Source organism: Chiloscyllium punctatum, chromosome 6 (assembly GCF_047496795.1).
Source record: "Chiloscyllium punctatum isolate Juve2018m chromosome 6, sChiPun1.3, whole genome shotgun sequence".
In the NCBI taxonomy this organism is placed as follows: Eukaryota; Metazoa; Chordata; class Chondrichthyes; order Orectolobiformes; family Hemiscylliidae; genus Chiloscyllium; species Chiloscyllium punctatum.
The window spans coordinates 14,076,218-14,089,204 of NC_092744.1; positions in this window are offsets into that span (position 1 = coordinate 14,076,218).

Sequence of the window (12,987 nt, forward strand, 5' to 3'; positions counted from 1 at the left end):
AAAAGTTTTGTCTAACATTTCCCTAGCTTTTTTTGCACATCACTCTATGCCCTCTCATTCCTGTTCCTTTTACAAACAGGAATAGTTTCTCCCTATCTCCTCCTTGCTCATGCTTTTAAATTCAAATTTCATCTCAGCCTTCTTCTCTCCAGGGAGAACAGTCCCACCTTCTTCAATATATCTTCACAACTGAAATTTCTCATTCCTGAAACCGTTCTTGTAAATCTTACAGTCTTCTCAATCTTGATTCCATTTGTTGATTTATCCTATTTTCTCTCCTACTCTTTCACTTGAGTGTGAGCTGTCTTTATCCTGCATGATGTTTCCCAAAGAAAAGTAAAGGGGTCTTTAGTTCACACTGAGTCTGTCATGACACAAAGTGTGATTTGTAAACTTTGAACTGATGATAGAAATCAATACATGCTTCTGAATTGACAACAAAGGGCCCAACTTTTTCAGAAGTTGAAGATTGGATCATTTGCATCGTCTCCGTTTAGTCCTTACATATCACCATTAATGCAAATTACCTGCTTTTCATCACATTGCTGTCTGTGCAATCTTGCTGCGTACACATTATCTGCCACATTTCCTCCTCCATAACATTGACTACTTTTCAAACTGAGGAAAAACCATATTGGACTTGAAATGTTAACTTTCCACACATGCTACCAAATCTGCTGAGTTTCTCCAGCACTTTTGTTTTTATTTCAGATTTCTAGCACCTGTAATATTGTGCTTTTGATGTCACAGTTCTTTTTTTCTGAAAAAAGATTTTAAACAGTTACATCCCTTTATGACCAGATCACAACAGACAAAGTTTCCGCTGGACCTGACCATTAGACTTTGAGGAGAGTTGGTGTAGTTTAAGCCCAAACAGACTGGAGTTTAAAAGAATGAGAGGAGATCGAATTGAGGTATATAAGATGTCAAAAGGGGATTGACAAAGTAGATGTAGAGAGGGTCTCTCCTTGTGGGACAATCAAGAATAGAGGTTATAGTTTTGGACTAAGAGGCAGCAGATTTAAAACAAGATGAGGAGGAAATACTTCTCTCAAACCTGGGGAACCAGGACACTGAATAAGAAGATAGATTTTAAATTAGTTGTGGATCGAAGGGTTTTGGGGAGCTGGCAAGAAAGTGGAGCTGATTCCAAGGTGATATCAGCCATGAGCTAGAAGGACAAAGACAGCAGATACATGGGAAAACCACCACTTTCAAATTCCACCCCGAGCCACTCATCATCCTGTCTTGAAAATGTATCGCTATTCCTTCACTGTCGCTGGGACAAAATCCTGGAATTCCCTCTTTAATGGCATTGCGGATCAACCCACAGCAAGGAGACCACAGCGGTTCAAGACAGCAGCTCACCCCCACCTTCTCAAGAGCAACTAGGGGCGGGCAATAAATGCTGGCCTAGCCAGCAACGCCCACATCCCACAAATGAATTTAAAAAGTATCATATTAAATGGTGGAGTCGCTTGAGAACTGAATTATCTACTCCTGCTCTTGAGTTCTCATGTTCTTGTGTTCTAAGCAGTTAATTAATTTCTAATGTTTGCCATGTTGTGTAGACTTACAATGCAGGCTCTCATTTAAAAGGAGCAGGAGAGAGTTAAACAGTCATGAAACCCTAATAAAAATGTGGCCACAGCGCAAGATAAGCAAGATTTTGGCAAGAGTGCTAGACTCTTTATTTCCTGCTCCCTTCTCTACTGAGTCCCACCAACAGTCTTACAAACGACATCCTTATACCAGACTTAGACCAGCCTTAGTTGCAGGCAATGAATGATTAAGACATGAGTTGCAGTGTCAGATTGGCGTCATTGAATGATTAATTCTACAAGGTTTTAAAATTAAGTTAGCAACGAAATTTGTTGTTAAGCTGATCCCTGCACACTCAGCTGCCTGTGAGCTGAGACTGTCCACCATTCTGATGAAAGATAAGCACCAGTAAAACATTTATTGAAATAACTCAAACTGATGCTGCAAGAGGCAACAAAGTACAAGTTGACCTTCAGAATGAAACTGCACTTAACATTGCCAGTAAAGACCATAAAAAAAAACAATAATTCTACTCAGAACATGCTTTTCATCTGTACATTTGTCAGTTGACTTAGAATCACAGAGTCGTACAGCACAGAAACAGACCCTTCGGTCCAACTCGTCCATGCCAACCAAGTTTCCAAAACTAAGCTAGTCCCATTTGACAATATTTGGCCCGTATCCCTCTAAACACTTTCTATTTATACACCCAACTAGATGCCTTTTAAATGTTGTAATTGTACCCACCTCCACCACTTCATCTGGTAGCTCATTCCATACGCATACCACCCTCTATGTGAAAACATTGCCCTTCAGGTCCCTTTTAAATCTTTTCCCTCTCACCTTAAACCTATTCCCTCTAACTTTCCCCTCCCCTGGGAAAAAGACCTTGGTTATTCATCCTATCCATGCCCCTCATGATTTCATAAACCTCTATAAGATCACCCTTCAGCCTCCAGATCTCCAGGGGAAGAACAGCCCCAGCCTATTCAGCCTTCCCCCATAACTCAAGCCTCCCAATCCTGGCAACATCCTTGCAAATCTTTTCTGAACCGTTTCAAGTTTAACAACATCTTTCCAATAGCATGGAGACCAGAACTGAATTGTGTCTGTTGCTCTCGATGTGTTCTCCTTTACAGTGGGGAGACAGGATGCCAGAACATTTGCAGAACATTTCTGAGTACATCCCCGGGACACACACACCAAATAACCCCGCTGCTCTGTGGCCGACCACTTTAACTCCCCCTCCCACTCTGCCAAGGACATGCAAGTCCCGGGCCTTCTCCACTGCCAAATCTTAGGCACCCATCGACTGGAGGAAGAACATCTCACCTTCTGCCTTGGGATTCTCCAACCACACGGAAACAATGACAATTTCACCAGTTTCTTCATCTTTCCTCCCACCAGCTTATCCCAGATCAAACCCTCCACCTCGGCACCACCATCTTGAATTGTCCTACTGTCCATTTTCCTTCCCACCTAACTGCTCCATCCTCCGCTCTGACCTACCGCCATCACACCCCACCTTCATCTAAGTATCGCATTCCTAGCTACCAGGCCCACCCGTTCCCCCCCCCCCCCCCCCCCCCCTCCCAACTATCTCTCAGCCCCCTTGGGTCCAGCCCCACATTCCTGATGAAGAACTTATGCTTGAAATGTTAACTCTCCTGCTCCTCGGATGCTGCCTGAGCTGCTGTGCTTTTCCAGCGCCACAACTTTTGGTCTAACCAATGTCCGGTACAGCTGCAACATGACGTCCCAACTCCTGTACTTATTGCACTGACTTCTTAAAGTATTGTTCATGGTTTCTATTACTTAATGCAATTCCCCAGTCCCAGAAGAGGACACCAACTTTACATCCCTTTAATACAACAAATTTACAACTTACTGCTCACAGCATTTGCAAAACAACTTCTTTCTCCTTTAAGGTTCCTCCTCAAGTACACACAAAATACTGCAGATGCTGGAGCTCAAAAACCTGTAAAGTGTCCTGTCAGACTTGTAAGGTTAACTCTGTTTCTCTCTCCACGGGTGCTGCCAAATCTGCTGAATTTCCCTGCTTTGTTTTCCTCCTCTTAAAATTTGCCTAAGAGACAAATGACACTGAGATAGCTATTTCACTTCACCACTTAGAACATAGAATGTTACAGCGTAGTACAGGCCCTTTGGCCCACGATGTTGTGCCAACCTGTGAAATTAATCTGATGCCCATCTAACCTACATTGTTCCATTATTTTCCAAATGTATGTCCAATGCCCATTTAAATGCCCTTACTGTTGCAGGCAGGCAGTTCCACGTCCCTACTACTCTCTGAGTAAGAAAACTACCCCTAATATCTGTCCTAAATCTATCTCCCCTCAATTTAAAGCTATGTCCCCTCGTGTTAGCCTTCACCACCCAAGGAAAAAGGCTCTCACTGTCCACCCTATCTAAGCCTCTGATTATTTATACATCTTGACTAAGTCACCTCTCAATCTTATTCTCTCCAATGAAAACAGCCTCAGTTCCTTTAGCCTTTCCTTGTAAAACCATCCTTCCATACCAGGCAACACCCGAGTAAATCTCCAAATCTAACACCAGGCCGGGTTCGTACCCCGTACCAAATCCAATACGGCATCTCCCCTTGTTGGTGTGTCTACATACTGTTTCAGAAAAGCCTCCTGCACAATTGAACAAAAACCGACCCACCTAAACTACTTGAACTATAGTATTCCCAATCAATATTGGGGAAGTTTGGGCAGTTATTTAACAGTAAGAATCCTCCAGCCTTTGTAAACCATTTTGATTTCCAGTGTGCCATTAAAATGTTCAAATTATTCCATATTTCACAAGTTTCAAATAATTCCATGTGGAAGGACTCTTGCCCCAAGTAATACAGGAACAATATGTGAGAGGGGCTTGTACATAGATTGTAGCTTGTAAAATTTGGGGTTAGGCTGATGTCAACGAACAACATATGGAGATCATGGGAAAATGCTTGGACCACAGAGATAACTGTCACAAATCTGCCCATCCAGATGGCTCATAAGGTGTAGGATCAGAAGGAGGCCATTTGGCCTTTTCAATAAGATCGTGATAGTCCTCAATTCCATTTTCCTGCTTTTTCTTTGTTACCCTTGATTCCCTTAACGATTGGAGATCTGTCTATTTCAATCTTGAATATAATCAATGATCAGCATATTATTTTGTCAATTTCACAGCAGCAACTGTAATTTACGTAGCTTGTTTTCTTTCATCTTTCAAAAGATGTGCACATAACTCCATTTGATGTACATCCCTAAAAACCCTGGAAGTGAGTGGCTTGCTAGACCTTAGAGGCCAGTGAAGAGTCAACCATATTGCTTTGCATCTGGAGTCACATGTAGGCTAGACCAATTTCAGGATGACAAATTTCCTTCCCTAAATTACATTAGTGAACAGATGGGTTTTTACAATCGATGAAAATTTAACGGTCATGATTGCTGAGGCTACCTCCCAGTCGCAGATTTAATAATTGGACTATGATGTTATCAGTTGCTTTGGTGGGATTTGAGCCCATACTCCAAAAGCGTTAGCCTGGGCTGCTGGATTACTAATGCAGCAATGTTACCAGTATGCTACCAGTCTGCCGCTGAAAGTTGGCAGAGAATGGCATAGCGGTAATGTCATTTAACGTACTGGAACATTTCTTTGCATTTCACAGCAGTGGTGGTCTAACACCAAGCAGGATTTCCCCAAGGTCAGGGTCAAATAGGGGCCATGACCCAATACTGACTCAGGAGCAGTGACCAGTCAGTGATTCTCCAAGGAAGGGCCAATTAGCTATCCAATTAAATATAGTAAACTTGAAACCAGAGGGCCAACAGGAGCAATCCAGCACACCAACTATTACCATAGAGTTACAGACCTTCCTTCCTCCCATAGTCATCTGCAGATTGTGTTGGAATGCTTCCAACTCACAAAAGCTTGGGTAAAGAGTGAGGTTTTAAGGATCATCCTATAAAAACATAGGAAATAGAAGTTGTATTGGCCATTAGGTCCTTTGTGCCTGCTCTACCATTCAATATGCTGATCATCCAACTCAATACCGTGTGCCTGCTTTTGCCCCCATCCTTTGATTCTTTTAGCTCCAAGAACTAAATCTTACTCTTTCTTGAAAACCCTCAATATTTTGACCTCAACTGATTTCTGTAACAGAGAATTCCTCAATCTCACTACTCTCTGGGTGAATAATTTTCTCCTGTCAGTCCTAAATGGCCTATCGTGACCCTTATTTACCCTGCGTAATCCTGTTAAACTTTTATAGATTTCTATGAGATTCTGCCCACCCCACCCCCTCAATTCTTCTAAACTCCAGTGAGTATAGTCCTAACCGATCCAGAGAAATTGAGAGAGCTGCACAAAGTGAAGATTCAGCATGGAAGCCTGCACAACTGAAAGCACTGCTGGCAATGTTGGAATGGAGGAAATTGGAGGTGAAAAGGAGGAACACTTGAATGGGAGGAGTGCAGGGACTCCACTGGAGTTGTAAGGCTGAAGGAGGCCACAAAAAAAAAGGGATTTTGGGGGTCCTTGGAAAGATTTGGAAACAAGGGTGAGAAATTTGAGATTAGAGGTCTTCCGCCAGACCGTCTGGCAAAGCCAGGTCAGAGTAGGAAATCTTGGCTGTTCCATTTTGAGGCTGAAGATTACAAAGGCTTCTGCGCTGAATCGCTAAGTGCTTGCCCTGATTTCATGCTTCATGCGTGTCACAGCCGAAGGTGGAGCATTGGCCTGTTGCTTTAGACTCATTACTTCATGTCACAGAGTCGTAGAGTTGTACAGCATGGAAACAAACCCTTTTGTCCAATCCATCCATGCCAACCAGATATCCTAAATTAATCTAGTGTCATTTTCCAGCACTTGGCCCATATCCTTCTAAACCCTTCCTATTCTTATATCCTTTTAAATGTTGTTATTGTACCAACCTTCACCATTTCCTCTGGCAGTTCATCACATACATGCATCACCCTTTGCATGAAAACGTTGCCCCCTTAGGTCCCTTTCAAATCTTTCCAGTCTCACCTTAAACCTATGCCCTCTAGTTTTGGACTCTCCTACCCTGGGAAAAAGGCCTTGTCTATCTACCCCATTCATGCCCCTCATGATTTTATAAACCTCTATAAGGTCACCCCTCAGACTCTGACACTCCAGGGAAAACAGCCCCAGCCTATCTGTCACAACAAAATACAAACTATTTTTCCAATTGTTAAGATGATCAATTAAATACATATTCCACATCAGCTTTTAACCAAAACAATCTTTCGGCTAAGTTTCTTAATAAACACAATTATGGATTTATTTTCAACAGAAAACTTATTCAATAATTGGTTAACATGCTCTTCAGTAATATAGACATACAATTGCTTATCCTTATAAATATCTGCAAAACACATGTGGAAGCATTGGAAAAGGTGCAGACGTCATTTACCAGGATGTTGCCTGGTCTGTAGGGAATGTCTTATGAGGAAAGGCTGAGAGATTTGGGTTTATTCTCATTGGAAACAAGAAGGCTAAGAGACGATTTGATAGAGACATACAAGATGACCAGAGGGTTAGATAAGGTAGACAGTGAAAGTCTGTTTCCGAGGATGATGCCGTCAGCTTGTATGAGGGGGGCATAACTACGAATTGAGGGGTGATAGATTTAAGACAGACATCAGAGGTAGGTTCTTTACACAGAGAGTGGTAAGATGTGGAATGCCCTAACTGCTAATGTAGTCAACTCAACCCATTAGGGAGATTTAAACAATCCTTGGATGAGCACATGGATGATGATGGGATAGTGTAGGGGACGAGCTGAGAATAGTTCACAGGTCGGCGCAACAGCAACGGCCGAAGGGCCTGTTCTATGTTCTTTTAGATTAGATTACTTACACCATGGGAACAGGCCCTTCGGCCCAACAGGTCCACACAGATCCATTCCCCTACATTTTTGGACTGTGGGAGGAAACCAGAGCAAACCCACACAGACACGGGGAGAATGTGCAAACTCCACACAGTCAGTCGCCTGAGGCGGGAATTGAACCCAGGTCTCTGGCGCTGTGAGGCAGTAGTGCTAACCACTGTGCCACCGTGCTGCCCATATGTAAGCACCAAAATAAAACAAAGAGCTATGGATGCTGCAGATCTGACACAAAGACAGAAATTGCTGGAGAAACTTGGCAGGTGTGGCAGCATCTGCAGAGAGGAAGCAGACCCTACTTTTGTTTCACATAAACACACTTCAGGAAAAGAGAAAAAGGACAGATTTTTCAACAAAGATTCACTTTCAGAGAAAAATAAACTTTCTTGGCCAATGCGTGGTTCTTGAAGGCCAAAGGATAAAGCATAGAATGTTTCAGAGTCAGTTGCTCTGGTGTTCTGGCGTGTGTGGCCAAGTCACTAATCGTGAACAGTTGCCTCTGTAGTCTTGCAGATATAACTAGTTCAGGAAATCTTGGCATGTTCTTTCAGTCTCTCTTTCAAAAGTTTTTACATTGAATTGATGCAGAGAGTTTTCTTTTCAGAAATGAGTGGGATCAGCTAGGAAGCTTATCCTTCGAAAGCTATCCTCCAACTCAGCTTGTTCTGAGTAAGCTTCCCTCCCACTGAACCCGATAAAACAAGAACCTTCCAAACTAGTCACTGTTGAAAAGTAGCCGCTGCAGGGTCTTCAGCAAAGCAAGTGGATATATGATTTCAAGGAGGTTTTGTCAAAACTTCTCCAGTGCTTACAGTGAATCTCCAATGACTTAAAGAATTCAACTATCAGTATTTCCACAAAACTTGAAATAAATTCCTTTCTCTACTGCCCTTCAAAACTTACATCCACTGTGTAGCATTAAAGATGAAGCATCTTCGCAACAATATGTATTTTAAAAAAATTGAAATAAGTATGTTTATATTTTAAAATGTAAGAATGATTTCTAAAATATAAACATAATTATTGCAAAATTTTCTAAAATCATTCTGACAGAAGATGCTTTTTAAGAATCTTTTTGTCCAATGCATTTTTTTTGTGCCTATTATTAACACTTGGTATTTCGCAATGGCATCTTACCTGGCTACCCCCATGCAGTCACTTTTTCTAGTCACTGAGATTTTCCATCTCATGCGATTTCCAATCTGCCTTGCAAGTTTTGCTTTAATGGGTATATTCAGAGAGAATGCAGGTCAGGTTGTGCCATTTGAAATGAATAATTTATTGCTCCACAAAAGCAAACCTTTCCCAAGTGTCCAGTCATAGGACTGCAGTAATACAATGCATTGCCTGTGGGTTTGTTACTTATAATACTCTAAACTGCAGAGTTCCAGGGATAGGGTGAGTAGGGTGAGGATGGAGGAGGTGGGTTTTGGGAATGGAGATGAAAGTTGTTTTATGATACATCAGATTATACCATTCGGGTTAACACCATTTTTTCCAAACAAGTTCAGTCATGGATTAAAAAACTATGCATTTATATGTGCCACTGAACCCTGCTTGGATTATACTTCACTGTATTGATGACAAAGGACTTTAATTAGTTTTTTTAAAAGTCTTATGTCTTTCACAATTTCAGGCTTTTTAAAAAAAAATATTCACAGGATGTGGGCATTGCTGGCTAGGCCAGCATTTATTGTCCATCCCTAATTGCCCTGAGGACAGTTAAGCGTCAATCACATTGCCAGAGTTACATATAGGTCACACCAACTAAAGATAAGGGTGGCACAGTGCCTCAGTGGTTAGCACTGCTGCGTCACAGCATCAGGGACCAGGGTTTGATTCCATCCTCGGGCGACTGTCTGTGTAGAGTTTGCACATTCTCCCCGTGTCTGAGTGGGTTTCCTCTGGGCGCTCCTGTTTCCACCAACTGTCCAAAGATGTGCAGGTTGGGTGGATTGGCCATGCTAAATTATCCACAATGTCCAGGGGATGTGTGGGTTAGCTGTGGGGAATGCAGGGTTGCAGGGATAGGGTGTGTCTGGGTGGGATACTCTTTGGTGGGTGGGTGTGGACTCGATGGGCCGAATGGCCTATATCCTCGCTATAGAGATTTTATGATGACAGCAATTTCCATCCTTGAAGGGCATCAGTGAAGCAAATAGGTTTTTCCCCTAACAACTAACAAAGATTTCTTGGTTATCATTAGATTCATTTGCATTCAAAGTCTGCCATCTGCCAAGGCACGATTCAAACTCAGATCCTCAGAATACGCGCTAAATTTCCTGGATTCATTGTCGAGCGATAGGCCCACTAGGTCATCACCTCACCCAGAAGGTGAGCATAGAGCTTGACAACAAATCTATCAACTACATTAAAGTAATTATTAATGCTGTCAATTTGTATACAGCAAGGTTCTAAAGAGATGGCAATGCAATAACAATTGGATGATCTGTTATGATAATTAAGGGATGAATTTTGGTAAGAAATCTTATGTTATTCTTTTTAAATAAAGCCTCCAAATAAACCTGTTGGACTATAACTTGGTGTGGCGTGGTTTTTAACTTTGTCCCCCCCAGTCCAACACCGGCTCCTCCACGCCATATCTTTTTGATATCCACTTCAGATGGCATCTCAGTTTAATGTTTTATCTGAAAGACAGCCAACAGTGCAGGACTCCTACCATACTGCACTGGGGTACGGTCAAGTAGCTGATATGCTTTTAAAGACAAAAGCATGCGGCTCAATAGTATGAGGGCTATCATGAAGCATCAACATTGTTGAGCTTAGTAAGTTAATTGTACCCTGCCTCTTGTATTTTTATATCTCTTACAGCTATGCATAAAATGCCGCAAGTTTATATGCATGTAACAGGTTTCATGCACTACCTTAAACTGTCTACTTCCGGCTGGATTACTTGGTAACAGACTTCTCCATTTCAATTTGTTCAGTTTTTTTTATTTTCAAAAGAACTGCAAGAGGAATGATCTTAAGATCCCCACAGTGCAGAAAGAGGCCATTTGACCCATTAACTCTGTACCGGCCCTCCAACAAGCATCCTATCCAGACTCAGCCCCTCACCCTTATCTCCGTAACCCGCATTTATCCTGGCTAATCCAGAAATCTTGTACAGCATTGGACACTCTGGGTTATTTTACATGGCCAATCTAATTCATGTTCAGTTTAAAGGCTTTCAGAATGTCTTTGAACTAAGTTCAGGACGCCCGATGTTACAAGTTGACACATTGAGCCCACTGTAGAAAGCTACTTTGTGAGCTGGGTGACTGACTTTGCAAAACTGATCTGTACTAGACAGACTCTTGAGACCCAATATAGAGCAACTTGGAAGAATTTTGGTGTTAGAGATTTTGTTCTGCCACTTGAGATTGGGAATGGATTTTAAGCAACAAGGAATGAATCTAGTTGCCTCATGTGATGTTCATGCCTCACATTGTGAGAGCCAATAGCCCATTAAGTAAGCCTTTGTTTTGCCAGCAAGCATTTAGTTCAGGTGAACAAAAACAGAAATTCCTGGAGAAACTCAGCAGGTCTGGCGGCATCTGTGGAGAGAGAAAGTAGACTCAGCAGTTTGAGTCCAGTATGCTTTCATCAGAATAAAGATTACCTTGGAAAAAGTGGTATATATGCTGAAGACAGGGAGTGGGAGTGGTAAAGGAGAAAGTGATAGGTGGAGATAGAGTCCCAGAGGGAGGGAAAGACAGGGTAGGCAGTCAAAGGAATAGATGATGGTAAGCAAGAAGGAAGAAAAACTGCTGATGGGGACCGAAGCGTACTCCTTTACCAAGCCTGCCATTCCTTCACCCCTTTCTTACCACACCACCCCTTGTCTTCACCTTTTCCTAATTAGTGCTGATGGAAGGTCCCTTGTACCAATGGCCAAGTGGCATTTTCGCTGGACTATTAAGCTGGAGACCCAGATAATGCTCTGGGGACTCAGGTTCATATCCCACCACAGCAGATGATGGAATTTCAATTAAGAGTCTAATGATGACCATGAATCTATTGTCGATTGTATAATGAAGGTGTACTTTTTAAGAGAGTTAAAAAGCTAGCAAGGACTGACTGAAAGTACAGGGTGTCCTGAACAAGGTAAAAATGTAACACGTGATTGAAACAAATAGCTGGAGTTGTGTTGCTTTGGACCAAAAACAAATTCAACTTCCGCCAATCAATTTAAATTATGCCCCAAGATACCAAAATTCAATTTGAAATATAATGCTTTTGATGACATCAAAACCAATGAAATGATCTAATGTTTTGGGATATAAAACTGGACATTTTGAACAGTTGGTGGGAGAACTGCCAAACACCACCAAGTCTAGACTGTTGGATGAATAGCTCTCTGAAGGGTACCTGCTCATATGAAGACCTATGAAGCAGAATACTGAAGAAAAGACGTCAGAGGAAAATCTGCAGAGGAAGATATAAATAGAAGATTCGACAGCTGGCTGAAATTTTTAAATAAATATTAATCAGGGTTTTTATCTGACCAGTATTGTAGAATGGGAGGTAAAAGATAGGTTTATGAGAAAGGAGTTGTAAATAGTTGTTGAATGTTCTCTTTTGGACTTAAAGAATAAAATTGTTAATTTTTGTTTTAAATAGTGACCTCTGGGATAGTTCTTTGCCTCTTGAAATTTAACAGATTATGGAGCAAGGTGAGCTTCTCTGTGTGTCGGGGTTTAAATTAGCAGAGGGGTTTACCCCGTGTCATAACAATTGTCGCAAAAGACCATCCGGTTCCATAATGTCCTTCAGGGGAAGAAACTGCAATCCTTACCTGATCTGGCCTACATGTGACTCCAGACCCATAGCAATGTAGTTGACTCTTAACTGCCGGGCAATTAGGGATGGGTAACAAAATGCTGGCCTAGCCAGTGAAACCCTCATACCACAAATGAATAAAAAAAATTAACTTTGCTTTCTCAACACGGATGCTGCCAGACCTGCTGAGTTTTTCCAGCAATTTCCCTTTCCGATTTTAACCATTTGTGGTTCTTTGTTTTAGTTTAGTTCAGGATAGGTGGCGATCTTTAATCTAGGTGAAAGTCAGGACTGCAGATGCTGGAGATCAGAGTCAAAAAGTGTGGGGCTGGAAGATGAAGAACTCATTCATGCAATGTCGACTCTGTTGCTCCTTGGATGCTGCCTGACCGGGTGTGCTTTTGCTGCGCCACACCTTTTAACTTCTTTAATCTGCCAAGGTGCAAGGATTAGCGAACATTTATGAATGAAGTGAACTCGGGCCTGTTAACAACTATACTAATGTAGCACGTGCTACAGAAGACATCAAACTGCTTGCTGCACCCTTCGGCTGAGTTTTACAATATGTATGAAAAGGGCCATGATATGACGTTTGTGCAAGTTTATGTGACAGGCAGGAAATTAGTTTCATTTGTCATTTATACAAATGATTTAGATGAGAATATTGAAGGCATGGGTAGTAAGGTTGTAGATGGCACCAAACTTGGTCGACAGTGATGAAGGTTACCTAAGATTACAAA